Source organism: Heloderma suspectum, chromosome 2 (genome assembly GCF_057233095.1).
Source record: "Heloderma suspectum isolate Gila_16-S chromosome 2, 16-S_ref, whole genome shotgun sequence".
In the NCBI taxonomy this organism is placed as follows: Eukaryota; Metazoa; Chordata; class Lepidosauria; order Squamata; family Helodermatidae; genus Heloderma; species Heloderma suspectum.
The window spans coordinates 395,287,662-395,306,465 of NC_139459.1; the positions used below are offsets into that span (position 1 = coordinate 395,287,662).

Consider the following 18,804-nt stretch of genomic DNA (forward strand, 5'->3'; position numbering starts at 1 on the left):
GGAGGGCAAGGAAGATGATCAGGGGACTGGAAACAAAGCCCTATGAGGAGAGATGGAAAGAACTGGGCATGTTTAGCCTTGAGAAGACTGAGGGGAGATAGGATAGGGCTCTTCAAGTCCTTGAAAGGCTGTCACAGAGAGGAAGGCCAGGATCTCTTCTCGATCATCCCAGAGTGCAGGACATGGAATCATGGGCTCAAGTGACAGGAAGCCAGATTCCGGCTGAACATCAGGAAAAATGTCCTGACTGTTAGAGCAATACTAGAATGGACCAATGACCTAGGGAGGTAGTGGGCTCTCCCACGCTGGAGGCATTCAAGATGGAGCTGGACAGCCACCTGTCAGGGATGCTCTGACTTGGATTCCTGCCTTGAGCAGGGGGTTGGACTCGATGGTCTTATAGGCCCCTTCCAACCCTACTATTCTATGATTCTATAAGAAGGGCATGGATCCAGAGAACAGGTGGAAGGCCTCATCCCTCAGAACAGCTCACGCACATCTTCAGTCTGCACAAGCTGTAAAATATTTATATGAACATGACAAGAATGGGCCCTAGCCCCACCCGTCTCCGACTTTGTCAGAACCGTTCACCCTAGATGGTTCGAAGGCAAGAAGGTTTTCCCTCCAAGTGTGCAGCACACAAATTGCAGCAGGATCCTGAACATGCCCTCCTCTGCTCCTCTGGCCCCCACTGAGGAGACCATTAAGCTCCTTGAAGAGCTCCGCCTATCTCATTATGAACCTGCCCAGTAATTAAGATCTTGAGGGCACCAGTACCCGCAGAGGTGTGTTTGACGGGCATGAGAGAAGAGGCTTTTTCTCCTGTGTTGCTCTCAAACTGAGGAACGTGCTCCTTCACAAACTATGATTGGCCCTACGACTCTTTTGGCTTGTAGAATGGAAGTGAAGAGGCATCTTTTTAATTCAGGGTTCTAAATTACGTAGTTCTTTTAATGTTTTATTATTTTTAACCTTCTTGTCCCTTATTGCTTTAAGCTTCTATTGTTTTATAATGTTAAAAAACAAAGAAATACATAAATCCCCTTTGGCCATGGAGACTGTTGGGCAGGAGGGTGGGTGAAACTTCAACAGAACCCCTGGGCTGCCTTGAGTTCCCAGTGCATGGTACAGGCACTCCGAACTGGTGGACTGGGAACAGGGCACGTCATAGGGAGATGCAATGCTTTTCATGCCAAAGGTCACAGGTTCGATCCTGGCATCTCCGAATGAAGGCATTCAACGAGGATGTTGGGAAGATCTCCACCTGAGACCTTGGACGAGCAATCCCAGCCCTACTAGGTACTACTGGGAAAACTGTTAGCGTTGAACTTTTATTCTATGAAAGTTCTTAAGAACTTTTATTCTATAGATGTGTTTCCAGCCCCCCAACACACACACACTTAAAACACAAATGATGCCTTTCCCATTTGACAGACTTCCCTCTGCCTATTCATAGACTCATACAATAGTAGGGTTGGAAGGGGCCTACAAGACCATCGAGTCCAACCCCCTGCTCACTGCAGGAATCCAAGTCAGAGCATCCCTGACAGATGGCTGTCCAGCCTTGTCTTGAATGCCTCCAGCGTGGGAGAGCCCACCACCTCCCTAGGTCATTGGTTCCATTGTCATCTTGCTCTAACAGTCAGGACATTCTTCTTGGTGTTCAGCCGGAATCTGGCTTCCTGTAACTTGAGCCCATTATTCCGTGTCCTGCACTCTGGGATGATCAAGAAGAGATCCTGGCCTTCCTCTCTGTGACAGCCTTTCAAGAACTTGAAGGGCGGTATCATATCTCCCCTCAGTCTTCTCTTCTCAAGGCTAAACATGCCCAGTTCTTTCTGTCTCTCCTCATAGGGCTTTGTTTCCAGTCCCCTGATCATCTTCCTTGCCCTCCTCTGAACCCTCTCCAGCTTGTCTGCATCCTTCTTAAAGTGTGGTACCCAGAACTGGACACAGTACTCCAGATGAGGCCTAACCAGTGCTGAGTAGAGGGGGACTAGTACTTCCTGGGATTTGGAAGCTATGCTTCTATTAATGCAGCCCAAAAGAGCATTTGCCTTTTTTGCAGCCACATCACATTGTTGGCTCATATTCAGCTTGTGATTGATAACAATTCCAAGATCCTTCTCGCTTGTAGTGTTGTTGAGCCACGTATCCCCCATCTTGTAACTGTGCATTGGGTTTCTTTTTCCTAGGTGCAGAACTTGGCATTTATCCCTATTAAATGTCATTCTGTTGTTTTCTGTCCAGCGCTCCAGTCTATCAAGATCGCTTTGAATTTTGTTTTTGTCTTCCAAGGTATTCCCTTGACTGTTTCTCTGAGAGATGTCTCAAATGTAAGCACTGGATGCCTATTCGCTACTGGGCCAGGTTTAAGGTATTACCACTAAACAACTTGGGACAAGGATACCTGAGAGAGTGCTTTCTTCTTTACCAACCTGCCCGGTCACTGAGGTCATCAGAGAGCATGTGATGACCTCCAACCCATGGCCCGGTTGGAGTCCACCAGGAAAAAAGCCTTCAGTGCCGTGGCCCCCTTACTGTGGAACTCCCTGCCTTTGGAGATCAGGCAGGCACCAACGTTGTGTTGTTTTTGACACCTCCTTGAAGACATTGTTATTTTGAGAGGCCTTTCTTGAGCGACCAGCCGCGATTTATTAATTTCAGAATCTGTTACTTTTAAAAGGTTTTAATTGTTTAAATATGGCGTTTTATTCTTTTATCTTGTTGTTCACTGCTCTGAAATCACTGGTGTGGAGAGGTATATAAATATTGTAAATCAATAAATCAATAAATAGTGTCAAGTAGGTGACATTTAGCCAGACGACATTATCTGCTGGGAGAAAAAATAACCCGATAGACCTGACAAAGGATCCTGGCAGATCTAAGCACATACCTGCTGATGTCTCTCCTTCTTTAGAGGCCCCAAGAAATGGAACTTTCCCTTTTCTTTCCTGCCAGGAGATGAGGTCAGATCTGGGAACCGGAAGGCCTTTTAAAGAGGGTAGAAATAGCAGAATTACTACTGGCATTTCCCACTATCACAAACGTTCAGAGTTTCTGAAGCGTCTCTCTATACCAGCCCAAAAAAGGTCCACGGAAGGATGCCATTGTCATCTTTTGATACAGAAAAGGAGAGCCTCAATTCCCCCTTCCAGGATCTGTCAACTAGGCAAAGAGGAAACCTGACCCAGAGGGGCCCATCCCTTACCCAGAGAAGCCAGGTTCCCACGAATCTCCTCCATGACATCCCTGTGCAGAGCCCTCTGGCCTGGATCCAGCACAGCCCACTCCTCCGTGAAACGCACAGCCACCTCCACAAAGGTCACCGGACCCTGAGAGAAGACGAAGAAATCAGATTCTCTTTATGCATAATGTAGCAATCTCTGAAGACTATAAAGGTGAGGTGGATGGAGGTTCCTTTGCAGGATCTAGAGCTTCCTGAGTGACATTCAAAGCCTTCCTAGCAGCCATCTTTTATAGGAGAAACAGGAAAGGGGGAGAAACATCCAGGCCGAGAGAGATGTGCGGGGACAGAGGCACCCCAGCCTCCCCTACCTGTTCTGGCTGCAGAGAAACTGCTTCCGCTCCACCACAAAGTGAAGGAGGCCTAGAAGGACTTCCCCGTGTCAGTTCAGTCTATCTGCAGGTCGTTCCATTCCCTGTGAGGGAGACAAACAAGGTGAGAAAATATTTTGTTTATAAGCATTTTTGCACTGTATGTCCTTGAGTGGAATCTGTCTTTTTCCAGATTGCATTTGGGTGTAATTCAAAGGGCTGGCTTTTATTTCTATAAAGTCTGAATCTATTGAAATATGACTCCTTTTTTTGAATATGTTAGGGAGAAGTCACTCCTTCCCATGTGGAAATCTGCCCCACTAATCCTCACCCGGGAAGCTGGCACCTCCGTCACCCTCCTGCAAGGTCCACCTGACCAGCAGCCTCTGCGTGGTGTCCGGGGGGGCCTTCTCCGCCTCAGTGACGTCCATGGCCGCTTCGGCTGAAATCCCCTCCACCTGGAGAAGGAACGAGGAGCCCAGGCAGTGGAAGGGGAAGAGGGATGAGGAAAGGAAAGAAATCAAACAGGGAAAGGACAAGAACAGTTATTTGCCAATCTATTTTCATTCAGGTCCCCTTCTAAAGTTGTTCTGCTTCCTAAGGCCTGTCACTGTGCCTTTGGCATGTTAACACAGAAGGATCTGGGCCAAAAATGTATTCCTAGAATTAGAAGATTTGAAAAGTGCACCCAAGACTTCCTCCTAAAAACAACTGAGAAGAGAGAAAGAAGCTCCGAGAAGTTCCCTGACACTCAGCAGTTTCCACTGCAAGCACAGAAAATTGGTGCCTACAACTGTTAATCCCGTTCTGCTGGGACAACTCTGCTGCTGCTGGAAGAAGGATCCCCTCCTTCCCTGGAACATCACAATCTCTTTTGAGTACTTTGTGATGCCTTAAAGTGGGCCTGCTATACACATTCAGAACCGGTGGGTGTGGGGTGGAGATGGGGACACCACTACCTTGAGAGACATCCAGAAATAGTTGGTAGAGATTTTTAAGACCACACTCCTTTGGAGCGATCAGGAGGAAATGCTCTCACCTGCACCTTGCCCTCTGCCTGGCTCAGGAGGAACCCTTCTGCTAGGGCCACCGCCTGGGAACTGGTCTCCGCTCCACACTCCCTGACCCAGCTCTCCATCTCCGGGGGCAGGACGGCCAGGAACTGCTCCAGGACCACCAGGTCCAGCATCTGAGCTTTCGTTTGTCTTCCTGGCTTCAGCCACTGACGGCAAAGGTGGTGGGGTCGGCTGTGGACCTCTCGGGGCCCCTTGGCCTCCCGGTAGCAGAACCCCTGGAAGTTCCGGTGCTCTGCATCTGACACATCTGAGCTGGGGCTGCTCCCAGACAGGTTCTCCTGCCCTCCTCTTCCCCAGGCCTCTGCACTGCTCCCTCCCTGGATGGTACAGGGGCCTTTTCCTGCCTCAGGGTCAGCCAAATCTCGCTCTTCCATCTTCGCTCTCTGCTGCCAAAAGGACCTAGCGGATCTCCTTGCTTGGCTGCCAGTTTCTTTCTTGAGGCAAAGCATGCCTGAATCTGATGCAAGTAGATCATGAATCAAGAAGGCTACGAACCTCTCTCTGTGTATAAATTACACTCATCAAGGAAAAAGACGATTCTGGCTACGGAAGGCAGGTGAACACCACGACGGAGAGGGACATTAGAGAAGGTGGACGTGAGAATCAGGGGCTTCCTCCGCCTAAGATGCTCTGCCCTAAACCTTCATCTGGTTTACAGTTTATTGAGCCAACAACCTCCCTCCCCGACATTCTCTTTCCTTGAGCTACCCTCCCTGTCCACAACAGCTGTGTGTGCTTCACACCCCGCCCCCCGAAAAACCCTCTAGCACATCCCTTCTGCAACCAGACTGGTGGATGCAGTATCTCTAGCCCTGAACCAACCCAACCCCCTCCCCTCGAGCCCCCTCCCCCCTCTGCTTCACTCCCCCAACCCACTTGCTGATCCCTTCTCATTTTCAATCCTCCAAACTCAAAGTAGTTTGAAACCAGATTCAATACTTCCAGATTCACAGCTCCCACATTGTGAAGTGTTTCCCTTCTCTCCCATAAAGGGGCTGTTGGGACTTCCTAGCTTCAGAGAGAGGAGTGGGAAAGCTACAAGATGTGGGTCTCCTGGGGGGAGATTCAGGACAGATCAAAGGAAGGGCTTCTTCACACAGCGCAGAGTTAAACTATGGAACTCGCCACCACAGAATGTAGTGATGGCCACTCATTTGGAGGGCTTTAAAAGGGGGATGGACAAATTCCTGGAGGAAAAGGCTATCATAGAATCGTAGAATAGTAGGGTTGGAAGGGGTCTACAAGACCATCCAGTCCAACCCCCTGCTCAATGCAGGAATCCAAGTCAACGGCTACTAGTCCTGATGGCTATGTGCTACCTCCAGGACCAGAGGCAGTGAGCCCAGGTACAGCAGTTGCTGGGGAACATAGGTGGGAGGGTGCGGTTGCACTCGTGTCCTGCTTGTGGGTTCCCAGTTGACAGCTGGTTGCCACTGTGTGAACAGAACGCTGGACGAGATGGACTCTGGCTCTGATCCAGCATGGCTTGTCTTATGTTCTAATAGAGGGGCCCAAATGGACCATTCACTGGGGGGGGTACTCTCCCCCCTTTTGCAAAACTGCCCCCCGCTCTTTGCTGCCCCTCTTCTCCCGCCCCCATGGGCTTCTCTCCCCCTAAGCGTTTTTCTCCCACTCCCACCACTCCCCAGCTCCCATTAGCGCCCCCCTTCCGAGTGCTGGGGGTCGCTGGACTTCAGCCCCCAGGCCCAGCCCGAGCCGTCCCACCCTGGGCACTTACCTGTTGCCTTGCAAGCGAGGAGGGGCTGCGGATCGCCCCCACGAGGAGAGAGGGGGCGGGAAGCGAGGGGCGGAGGACCCTCCCCCGAAAGCGCTCCTTGCAGACACGTGGCTCCGTCCCGGGTCCTGCAGGGAGGGGGGCTGCAGCGGGGACCCTGCGCGGAGAGACCCCCTGTCTGCTGCCGCCTCCTCTTTCTCTCGCAGGAACCTATTCGAGGGCGAGGGCGAGGGAGAAAAACACAAAGGGGTGCACACTGGGGGAGAGACTGTCTCCCCGTCGCCGCCCCCCCCCTTTCCGTGTCAATCCGATTCCTTGGGGAACTCGGAAGAGTCTGGTGGTTACAAAGAGGGAGGGGAAGAGTGTGTGTGTGTGTGTGTGTGTGTATGGGGGGCTTGCTCAGAGCTTTGCATGCAGATTCACCCCCCCCCCCCAGCATCTCCAGCTAAAAGGATTGCAGGAAAACCCCACCGTGACTGCACTCGAGTTAACAGAAAGCTGGGGGGACAGTGCTGTTGTTGTTCAGTCCTTAAGCCGTGTCCGACGCTTCGTGACCCCACGGACCTGTTTCCCGCCTCCCAGCTGAGCAGAGCAGAGCAGAGCAGAGCAGAGCAAGCTGCTCCAGCTGGTCCAGGGACTACAGAAGCAGGCAAGCTCCCAGAGAGCGAGCGAACAGAGCAAGCGGACAGGGGGAGCAAACAGGAGTTGGCCAGGGGAGTGGCAGTGGTTGAAGAGACAAAGGAGACAAAGGAGACAAAGGCTAAGAGGTAAGTAGGTTGCAGGAAGCCCAGGGGGCTGCCCTTTATCCTTCTGATTGGCTGTGAGCTCACCAGGTGCTTCTGAGAGCTCCAACTGAATTGGAGGGGTGTGGCCTGAGTACTCCCAGCAGCTGACTGGGTGGGAAGCTTCAGTCTGTTTCCCGCCTCCCAGCAGAGCAGAGCAAGCTGCTCCAGCTGGTCCAGGGACTACAGAAGCAGGCAAGCTCCCAGAGAGCGAGCGAACAGAGCAAGCGGACAGGGGGAGCAAACAGGAGTTGGCCAGGGGAGTGGCAGTGGTTGAAGAGACAAAGGAGACAGAGGCTAAGAGGTAAGTAGGTTGCAGGAAGCCCAGGGAGCTGCCCTTTATCCTTCTGATTGGCTGTGAGCTCACCAGGTGCTTCTGAGAGCTCCAACTGAATTGGAGGGGTGTGGCCTGAGTACTCCCAGCAGCTGACTGGGCGGGAAGCTTCAGTCTGTTTCCCGCCTCCCAGCAGAGCAGAGCAGAGCAGAGCAAGCTGCTCCAGCTGGTCCAGGGACTACAGAAGCAGGCAAGCTCCCAGAGAGCGAGTGAACAGAGCGAGTGAACAGGGGGAGCAAACAGGAGTTGGCCAGGGGAGTTCGGCAGGGGAGGTCAAGGGGGAGGCCCCTAACATTTTTTTTAAAATTATTTTTATTTGTTATTTTAACTAACTTTTTTCCATTTATTTGTCTTGTAACACGCACTTTCACACCAGTGGGACTCTGCTTTTAACCTCTACTGAGTAGAGGAGCAGGCACAGGCTAGTCTAGAACAATCACAAAGCTAGACACAAAAAGGGAAAAGAGGCTATGGAAGGACAAGACTCTCCAGTGGTGGTGACCTACAAGGTGTGTGCAATGTTTGTTTTCTTGCCTGAGAACAACATGGCCTACACCTGCAACAAGTGCAAGTTGATCACGCTGCTGGAGGAAAAAGTAAGTGGACTGGGGCGGCGACTGTCGACCCTCCGGGGAATAAGAGAACACGAAGAGTTCTTGGACAGAATGGGGGAACTACAGCAGCAAAGGGCAGACCAGAAGCTTGAAGAGCAACAGCAAGATGAGGCAGTGGGAAATGCTGAGGTGAAGAAAAATGGAATAGAGGATACTCCTTGGAAAAGGGTGACAGTTAGGAGAAGAAGAACTAGACGCCACTCTGCACCAGTGGAAGCAGTGGAGCTGTGGAACCAATTCCAGGTACTTGCGGATGAGACTGGAGGACAGCCTGCAGAGGAAGAATCACAGGGGAACCTGCATGAGAGTGAGCAAGAGGCTAAAGGTCAGTCAAACACAGGCGATGAAACCCAGGCCTACAAGAAGAAAAAGAGAAGAGTGGTAGTAGTGGGAGACTCCTTGCTGCGTGGGATCGAGACCCAAGTATGTCGCGAAGACCCATGGACTCGCCAGGTATGTTGTCTCCCGGGAGGACAGATTAGAGACGTGACTGAAAGGTTGCCTGCACTCATAAAGCCCACTGACAGGTATCCCTTTCTTCTCATCCATGTGGGAACAAATGATACCGCCAAGCGGAGCTACGAAGAGCTCACGTCAGACTTTGAAGCTTTGGGAAGGAAACTCAAGAACTTTGGGGCCCAGATAGTTTTCTCATCCATCCTTCCAGTAGTTAGAAGAGGGATAGAAAGGGAATGAAAAATACTCCGGGTGAATGACTGGCTACGAAGGTGGTGCCGACGAGAGAGATTTGGATTCTGGGACCACGGGCTATACTTCCTGGAAGATGGGCTGTTGGCTATGGATGGGTTGCACCTCACAAAGGATGGGAAGACTGTGTTTGGCCACAGCATGAAGAACTTCATCAGGAGGGCTTTAAACTGAATCCTACGGGGAAGAGAGATGTAATGTTGGGGGTAACAATGGACATAGGCGCATGCACTGCAACGGAGAGAACAGCTCTGATAGCACCCAATAATAGTCTTCAGACACATGTAGGAAGAAAGCCAGACTATGAAGCACATGGTCTTCGAGGTCTATATACTAATGCCCAGAGTATGGGAAACAAACAGAACGAACTTGAACTCTTAATACAAGAGGGAAATTATGACCTGAGAGGTATAACTGAGACTTGGTGGGATGACTCTCATGACTGGAATACAGCAATTGAAGGATATAACTTGTTCAAAAAGAACAGGAGGAACAGAAAGGGAGGCGGGGTTGCACTGTATGTGAAAAATACATCTCTCTGCACAGAAATACAGGAGGAGGAGATTGGTAGCCCCATCGAGAGCATCTGGGTTGAAATAAATGGAGCAAAGAATAAAAGGAACCTGGTGGTCGGAGTCTACTACCGGCCACCCAATCAAGGAGAAGACAAGGATGAAACTTTTGAAAAGCAAATAGCCAATGTTTTAAGGAAGCATGATGTAGTAGTAATGGGGGACTTCAATTTCCCCGATATTTGTTGGGAGACAAATTCTGCAAAACATGGCCCCTCCAGGAAATTCCTGACTTGTGTGGTGGATAACTTCCTCCTACAGAAAGTAGAGGAAGGAACTAGAGGATCGGCTATCCTTGACTTGATCCTAACCAACAGAGATGACTTAGTGGATAAAGTAGCAGTTACAGGACCTCTGGGGGAAAGCGACCATGTTGCACTTGAGTTCTTGGTTCTAAGGGAAGCAAAGGCCGAGTGTAGTCAAACGCGTACCCTGGATTTTAGGAAAGCTGATTTTCATAAACTCAGAACAATGATCAGTAAGGTCCCATGGCAAGCGATGCTAGCAAGAAAAGGAGTCCAAGATGGGTGGGAGCTTTTAAAAAAGGAAATTCTCAAGGCACAATCACAAGCAATTCCAACAAGAAGAAAAGGTGGAAGACAACAGAAGAAGCCAATGTGGCTTCACAAAAAGCTTAGGGATGACCTGAAAACAAAAAAGGACACAGATAGGAAGTGGAAAGAAGGCCAAGTAACAAAGGAAGAGTACAGGCAGATAGCACAGAATTGCAGGGATGGCGTCAGGAAGGCTAAAGCTGAGAATGAGCTGAGGTTAGCGAGGGATGCTAAAAACAACAAAAAGGCTTTCTTCAGCTACGTGCATAGTAAAAGGCAGAGGAAAGAAATGGTGGTTCACCTATTAAATAAGGATGGCAAAACGATAACAGATGACAAAGAAAAGGCAGAGGTGCTCAATTCCTACTTTGGCTCAGTCTTCTCCCAAAAGAGGGTCTATGAGCCCCCTGGCAAAGGCGAAGTACAGGCTGAAGGGGCAGGATTGCAGCTTGAGATCGACAGGCATATGGTGAAGGAACACCGAATTACTTTGAATGAGTTCACATCTCCAGGGCCAGATGAACTGCACCCTAGAGTCATAAAGGAACTGGCAGAAGAACTCTCAGAACTGCTGTCTATTCTCTTTGAGAAATCATGGAGGACGGGGGAAGTGCCAGATGACTGGAGGAGGACTAAAGTTGTCCCTATCTTCAACAAGGGTAAAAAGGAGGAACCTGGGAACTACAGACCAGTCAGTCTGACATCAATCCCTGGGAAAATTCTGGAGCAGATGATAAAGCAATCCATCTGGAAGCACCTTGACAACAATGCCGTGATTACTCGAAGCCAACATGGATTTGTCAAAAACAAGTCCTGCCAGACAAATCTGATCTCATTTTTTGATCAAGTCACCTCCCTTGTAGACCGTGGGAATGCTGTAGACATCATATACCTCGACTTCAGCAAAGCTTTTGACAAAGTGCCCCATGATATCCTGATGAGCAAACTAGCTCAAAGTGGGCTGGATGAAACAACGATCCGGTGGATCCACAGTTGGCTACAGAATCGGACTCAAAGAGTGCTTGTCAGTGGGACCTTCTCAAACTGGGGAGAGGTAACGAGTGGGGTACCGCAGGGCTCAGTCCTGGGCCCAGTGCTCTTCAACATTTTTATTAATGACTTGGAGGAGGAGGTGCAGGGAATGCTGATCAAATTTGCAGATGACACAAAATTGGGAGGGATAGCTAATACTTTGGAAGACAGAAACAAAATTCAAAGTGAACTGGATAGACTGGAGCGCTGGGCAGAAAACAACAGAATGACATTTAATAGGGACAAATGCCAAGTTCTGCACCTAGGAAAAAGAAACCAAATGCACAGTTACAAGATGGGGGATACGTGGCTCAACCACACTACAAGCGAGAAGGATCTTGGAATTGTTGTTGATCACAAGCTGAATATGAGCCAACCATGTGATGTGGCTGCAAAAAAGGCAAATGCTATTTTGGGCTGCATTCATAGAAGCATCGCTTCCAAATCCCGGGAAGTACTAGTTCCCCTCTACTCAGCACTGGTTAGGCCTCATCTGGAGTACTGTGTCCAGTTCTGGGCACCACACTTTAAGAAGGATGCAGACAAACTGGAGAGGGTTCAAAGGAGGGCAACAAAGATGATCAGGGGACTGGAAACAAAGCCCTATGAAGAGAGACTGAAAGAACTGGGCATGTTTAGCCTTGAGAAGAGAAGACTGAGGGGAGATATGATAGCACTCTTCAAGTACTTGAAAGGTTGTCACAGAGAAGAAGGCCAGGATCTCTTCTTGATCATCCCAGAGTGCAGGACACGGAATAATGGGCTCAAGTGACAGGAAGCCAGATTCCGGCTGAACATCAGGAAAAACTTCCTGACTGTAAGAGCAATACGACAATGGAACCAATTACCTGGGGAGTGCTTTCATCTGTAAGGCTGACCACCTGCTTACTTGATCCTTGCCCATCTTGGCTCATTATGGGCTGCAGAGAGAGACTTGGTGAGGGGATCAAGGCGGTGGTGAATGCCTCCCTTGAGGAGGGAGTGATGCCATCAGCCCTCAAGGAGGCAGTGATAAGACCGCTCTTAAAGAAGCCCTCCTTGGATCCTCAAGTTCTGAACAACTTTCGCCCAGTCTCAAATCTGCCATTTTTGGGCAAGGTGATTGAGCGGGTGGTGGTGGTGCAGTTGAAGGCACACTTGGAAGAAACTGATTATCTAGACCCATTTCAGTCGGGCTTCAGGCCTGGGCATGGGACAGAAACGGCCTTGGTCGCCTTGGTGGATGATATGAGGAGGGCTCTGGATAGGGGTGAATGCTCCTTCCTTGTTCTCCTCGACCTCTCAGCGGCTTTTGATACCGTTGACCATGGTATCCTCCTGGACCGCCTGGAGGGGTTGGGCATTGGAGACACTGTATTGCGGTGGTTCTGGTCCTTCCTCTCCGGCAGGTACCAGAGGGTAGCACTGGGAGAGGAGGTTTCGGACCCGTGGCCACTTACTTGTGGGGTGCCACAGGGTTCCATCCTCTCCCCGATGCTATTTAACATCTATGTGAAGCCGCTGGGGGCTATCATCAGGAGGTTTGGGGTGCAGTGTCATCAATATGCGGATGACACGCAGCTCTACCTCTCATTCAAATCTTCACCAAGGTTGGCCGTAGAATCCCTGTCCAAATGTCTGGAGACAGTGAGTGGCTGGATGGGGAGGAATAAGCTGAAGCTGAACCCTGACAAGACCGAGGCACTTTTGGTGGGACACAAGAGGAGGCTGGGGGATGTTGACCTGGTGGTGAATGGGGTACGGCTACCCTTGAAAGACCAGGTCCGCAGCCTGGGGGTCATTTTGGACTCCCAGCTGTCCATGGAGGCTCAGGTGTCAGCTGTGAGCCAGACAGCGCTGTATCAACTCCATCTGATACGGCGGCTGCGCCCCTTCCTTCCCGACCATCTGCTCCCATCGGTAGTACATGCCCTGGTCTCCTCTCGTTTAGACTACTGTAATGCGCTCTACGTGGGGTTACCCTTGAAGACGGTTCGGAAGCTGCAGCTGGTACAGAACGCGGCGGCTCGACTGATTAAAGGCAGCCGCCGGCGAGATCATGTCACTCCAGTGCTGAAGGAGTTGCACTGGTTACCAGTTGTTTTCCGGGCCAAATTCAAGGTGTTGGTTTTGACCTTTAAAACCCTATATGGTTCCGGCCCAGCCTATCTTAAGGAGCGCCTCCAGCAGCACCAACAGGCCGCTCAACAAGATCAGCCTCGGATGGCCTTCTCTCTGTCCCATCAGCCAGGACAGCTAGGCTGGTGGGGACGAGGGAGAGGGCCTTTTCTGTGGTGGCCCCCACTCTGTGGAACTCCCTCCCTAGGGAAATCCGTCATGCCCCCTCTTTAATGAGCTTCCGTCGTGCATTAAAAACTTGGTTGTTCAGGCAGGCATTTGGGGTGGGTTAGGGTATTTTTTTAAAAAAAAATTATGGTAGAATTTTATTGTTTTAAATTGTTTTATGGTGTGTTGTACATCGCCCAGAGTGGCTGGGTGACCAGCCAGATGGGCGATTAATAAATTTAATAAATAAATAAAATAAATGGGGAGGTGGTGGGCTCTCCCACACTGGAGGCCTTCAAGACGAGGCTGGACAGCCATTTGTCGGGGATGCTCTGACTTGGATTCCTGCATTGAGCAGGGGGTTGGACTCGATAGCCTTGTAGGCCCCTTCCAACCCTACTATTCTATGATTCTATGACCAGAGCACGCCAGGCCTTCCTGTCCTGCGCTCTCTCCCAGAGCGTGCTCAAGTTCATATTCATTGCATCGGTGATGCTGTCTAGCCATCTCATCTTCTGCCGGCCCCTTCTCCTTTTGCCTTCGATCTTTCCCAGCATCAGGGTCTTTTCCAGGGAGTTTTCTCTTCGCATTAGGTGGCCAAAGTATTTGAGCTTCAGTTTCAGTATCTGTCCTTCCAATGAGCAGTCAGGGTTGATTTCCTTTAGGATTGACTGATTTGACCTCCTTGCAGTCCAGGGGACTCGTAAGAGTCTTCTCCAGCACCACAGTTCGAAAGCATCCATTCTTCAGCGCTCAGCCGTCCTTATAGTCCAGCTCTCACAGGCCATATGTTGCTACTGGGAAAACCATAGCTTTGATTAGACGGACTGTTGTCAGCAAGGTGATATCTCTGCTTCTTACTACGCTGTCTAGGTGTGCCATAGCTTTCCTCCCAAGTCTTCTAATTTCATGGCTACAGTCACCGTCTGTGGTGATCTTGGAGCCCAAGAAAATAAAATCTGTCACTGCTTCCATTTCTTCCCCTTCTGTATGCCAGGAGGTGATGGGGCCAGATGCCACGATCTTAGTTTTTTTAATGTTGAGTTTCAAACCAGCTTTTGCACTCTCCTCTTTCTCAACTCAACAAGAGGCTCTTGAGATCCTCTTTGCTTTCTGCCATTAGGGTGGTATCGTCTGCGTATCTGAGGTTGTTGATAATTCTCCCGGCAATCTTAATTCCGACCTGTGATTCATCCAACCTGGCGTTTCTCATGATGTACTCTGCATATAAGTTAAATAAGCAGGGCAACAATATGCATCCTTGTCATACTCCTTTCCCAATTTTGAACCAATCGGTTGTTCCATGTCCGGTTCTTACTGTTGCTTCTTGACCCTCGTACAGGTTTCTCAGGAGACAGGTAAGATGGTCTGGTACTCCCATCTCTTTAAGAATTTGCCACAGTTTGTTGTGATCCACACAATCAAAGGCTTTAGCGTAGTCAATGAAGCAGAAATAGGCATTTTTCTGGAATTCTCTTGCTTTCTCCATGATCCAGTGAATGTTGGCGATTTGATCTCTAGTTCCTCTGCCTCTTCGAAACCCAGCTTGTACTTCCAGTAGTTCTCGGTTCACATACTGCTGAAGCCTAGCTTGTAGGATTGAGAGCATCACCTTGCTGGCATGTGAAATGAGCGCAATTGTACGGTAGTTTGAACTCTCTTTGGTGTTGCCCTTCTTTGGAATTGGACTGTAAACTGACCTTTTCCAGTCTTGTGGCCACTGCTGAGTGTTCCAAATTTGTTGCCATATTGAGTGCAGCACTTTAACAGCATCATCTTTTAGGATTTTAAATAGCTCAGCTGGAAGACTGTCATCTCCGCTAGCTTTGTTGTTAGTAATGCTTCCTAAGGCCCACTTGACTTCACTCTCGAGGATGTCCGGCTCAAGTTCAGTGACCGCACTCTCATGGCTATCAGGGACATACAAATCTTTCCTGTATAGTTCTTCTGTGTATTCTTTCCACCTCTTCTTAATCTCATCTGCTTCTGTTAGGTCCCTGCCTTCTTTGTCCTTTATCATGCCCGTCTTTGCACAAAACGTTCCCTTGAGATCTCCGATTTTCTTGAAGAGATCTCTAGTCCTTCCCATTCTGTTGTTTGCAAAAGCCCCCTATATCGGTCCCCTATACCGGCATAGGTTAGAGACACTTGAGAACAATATTTTAGGACTAAAACCCTTGAAATAATATATTATGCTCAACCCTGTAATGCCCGGAACACATTACGAACAGAATGACTTGGCCTGAATGGCTACTTCTGAATGAGCCAAATCAACCGGACTCACCAGTTGAACGTAACTCCGTGGCAGGGATGCTATAAGCCACAAAATGTCCACAGGAGCCACATTCAGATACCCGTTCTGGGCAACAGCCTGTACTCAAGAAAAATGACCCGGAACAGCAACGTCCAAGTGAGCCAACTCAACCAAACTCACCAGTCAGTCACACCAGACTAGATGGGATTGGTATCATAAGCCACAAAAGTTCCGCGGAAAGCATGTTTCAATAGCCGTTCTGGGCCATAGACCATATTCCTCAAAATAGGCCGGAATGGCAACTTCCAAATGAGCCACAAACAGTTGTGGGGAAATAGCCCAGCATGACAACTTCTGAGTGAGTGAAAGCAATCAAATATGCCACTTGTCATTGGATTAGATGGAACTGATGCAGTTAGTCATGAAATTTTCACAGAATCCAGAGGGAAGATTTGCAAAGATAGTTTCCAAGTGAAGCCCATAGTTGTCATGTGGTGTGGTGTAGTGTAGTGCTTAAAATATCAGACTGGAGACCCTCTCCATGATGAAGTTTTGGTCTACTGTAATGCGCTGTCTGTGGGGTAACCCTTGAAGACTGTTCGGAAGTTGCAGCTGGTGCAGATCAAAGGTAGCCGTCGGCAAGACTGCATCACTCCAGTGCTGAAGGAGTTGCACTAGTTACCAGTTGTTTTCTGGGCCCAATTCAAAGTGTTGGTATTGACCTTTAAAACCCTATACGGTTCTGGCCCAGTCTATCTCAAGGAGTGCCTCCAGCAACACCAGACAGGCTACTCAACGGGATTGGCTTTGGAAGGCCTTCTGTCTGTCCCATCATCCAGGACAGCTAGGCTGGTGAGGACTAGGGAGAGGGCCTTTTCTGTGGTGGCCCCCACTTTGTGGAATTCCCTCCCTAATGACCTCCGCCATGCCCCCTCTTTGATGAGCTTCCACCAGGCTTTGAAAAACTGGCTGTTCAGGAGGGCATTTGGGGTGGGTTAGAGGTTTTTCTAGAGCAATGTTGTTTTGTTTAGTTGATTATATTGTATTTTGTGTTGTTATTTGTATTGTACACTGCCTAGACTGGCTGGGTAGCTAGCCAGATGGGCGGCTAATAAATCTAATAAATAAAATAAATAAAGTTTACAATGACCTTTGGCCATTCATAGCTGTCAGCCTAACCTACCGCACAGGGCTGTTGCAAGGACAAAATTGGGGGAGACCGTTATATTTAACTACCAGCTTCGTCAAGGAAGGTGGGATATAAAAGTAGCAATTAAATAAATATTGTATCATGAGGTAAAGAGCTCTTGACCTTGTTCTCCAGCGCAACTGTTTTCCTTTTTAGGTATTGAATGGAAACTGTATTGAATGTTATTTGTTTTATTGTGTCTGGTGTATTGTATTTGTTTGGGGGATATTATTTTTAACCTGTTTGGGGGTATTATTGCTAACCTGTTGGAAGACAAAGTAGTGTAGAAATGTGGAGATGAAATGTAATTCTGGTGCTTGTTCTGGGGATTAGACTGTTTATCATACAAAAATAAAATAAAATAATATATTATTGAGTTTCTGGGGTACCTCTTACAAGCCAATGAACAAGATGCATTATATTATAATCCTACATGGGAATAAAGCAATCACCTAGCCTAGGCCAAAATGTTCTGCTGCACAGCTTCTGACAATACAGACGGCATGGTATCTGTATGGTATCTCATGGGATATTTTTCATATTTCCATGAGGCACAGATGGTCCAAGATAATGGACAATTACTTTCTCTACACTTCCATCAGGAACGTTGCATGATGGCCTTTTCTTGGAACATATTGGAATGACATTTTATTTAGTACATTTATATCTGCTTCCTCCTCCGAGTAGCTCTGGGTGCTGTACTGGGTGCTCCTCCCCAATGCAAATTTTTTTGATCCTCACAACAACCCTGTGAGGAAGGTTAGTGCGGGAGAGAATGACTGGCCCAGGAGCATCCAGCAAGCTTCATGGTTGAGTAGGGTTTTGGATCCAGATCTCTCTGATCTTAGTCCGACACTATGAGCACGACAAAACACACACAGAGACATTTCCCACATTTCACGATGATGAGAGACCCTTTCTTGTGCTAGCTAGTATTGAAAGATGGAATTGATCTGAATGTATTACATGATGGCCTCATAATAATAACAAATATTTCCCACACAGAAAACATTAACACAGCCTTAAAATCAGAGAAAAGAGTGAGCACCAACACGCACACAAACTTTCCTAAAACAAAATAACCTCCATATCTCAGCAGAGACTGTAGTATTTAGAACTCCTCCTCATTTTAAAGTATAACAATTACACTGAATCTTCCTTATTGTCAGTATTCAACTGCAAATTTTATTACATCTCAATATGTCATCAGTTTCCCTTTTGTATTGTTCTACAAATATCCTTATTTGAAGATACTGACTTTTTAAAAAAGTTTCCTCTTGGTAACACCAATGGACTCCCATGTCTTCTCAGAAGGCAGCTCCACCAAGATTAATGGGCCTTACTCTCAGGTAATAACATTATTAGGGTTGGAATTCTACACCCACTGACATGGGAGGGAGTCCACTGAGTAGACATAGTAATAATACTCAGCATGTCCATAGCCCTTACAGAATCTGTCCTGGGCATCACCACAAAATGGTTGCCATGGCAGGTGTGGCTAGCCACAAGGAACAAGTAACCCAAAGGACTGAAGACAAGGCAGAGGTGGGTCTGAGCCCATAAACCTACTCTCTACCTCTGTCATACACACACCATACTCCCCATCCATCGTAGAATTGACCAGAGGGGGTGGGAGGCGACCCTGGACTTAATCCTAAGTGGTGTCACCCATGACCTACTATAAGATGTAATTGCTGTCGAACCAATTGGAAACAGTGACCACAGCGCTGTCAGATTTAATATATTTATTTAAATGGAGAATTGCCCAGGAAGTCCAACAGTCACATTTGACTTCAAAAGAGGAAACATCTTGAAAATGAGTGAAGTTCTGAAAAGGAAGGTGAAAGGGGCAGTCAAGAGGGTGAGATCCCTACAAAATTCCTACAAAATGCTGTAGTAAAATGTATACCACAGGTTAGGAAAGGTGGCAGCAAGTCCAAGAGGTCACCAGCATGGTTCATGAGCAGTGTCAAGGAAGCTATTAGAGAAAAGAAGGCTTCCTTCAGAAAATGGAAGTGTTGCCCAAATGAGGGGGGGAAAGGCAGCACAACCTTGCACAAAGGAGATGCAAGCAGACAATAAGAGATGCAAAATCATAGAATCATAGAATAGTGGGGTTGGAAGGAGCCTA

At 48.5% G+C, this 18,804-nt stretch overlaps 1 pseudogene across 1 annotated transcript in view; it reads right to left on the reverse strand.

Annotated features, from left to right (window-relative positions):
- The window catches only part of LOC146356520 (uncharacterized), a 46,165-nt pseudogene that overhangs the window by 3,401 nt on the left and 23,960 nt on the right, over window positions 1-18,804 (reverse strand). The window contains exons 7-11 of the transcript XR_014787125.1: window positions 6,373-6,579; window positions 4,712-5,135; window positions 3,936-4,016; window positions 3,212-3,335; window positions 2,897-2,976 (exon numbers count right to left, since the gene is read on the reverse strand). The product of XR_014787125.1 is annotated as an uncharacterized LOC146356520 (transcript). The remainder of the gene's footprint in view (window positions 1-2,896; window positions 2,977-3,211; window positions 3,336-3,935; window positions 4,017-4,711; window positions 5,136-6,372; window positions 6,580-18,804) is intronic.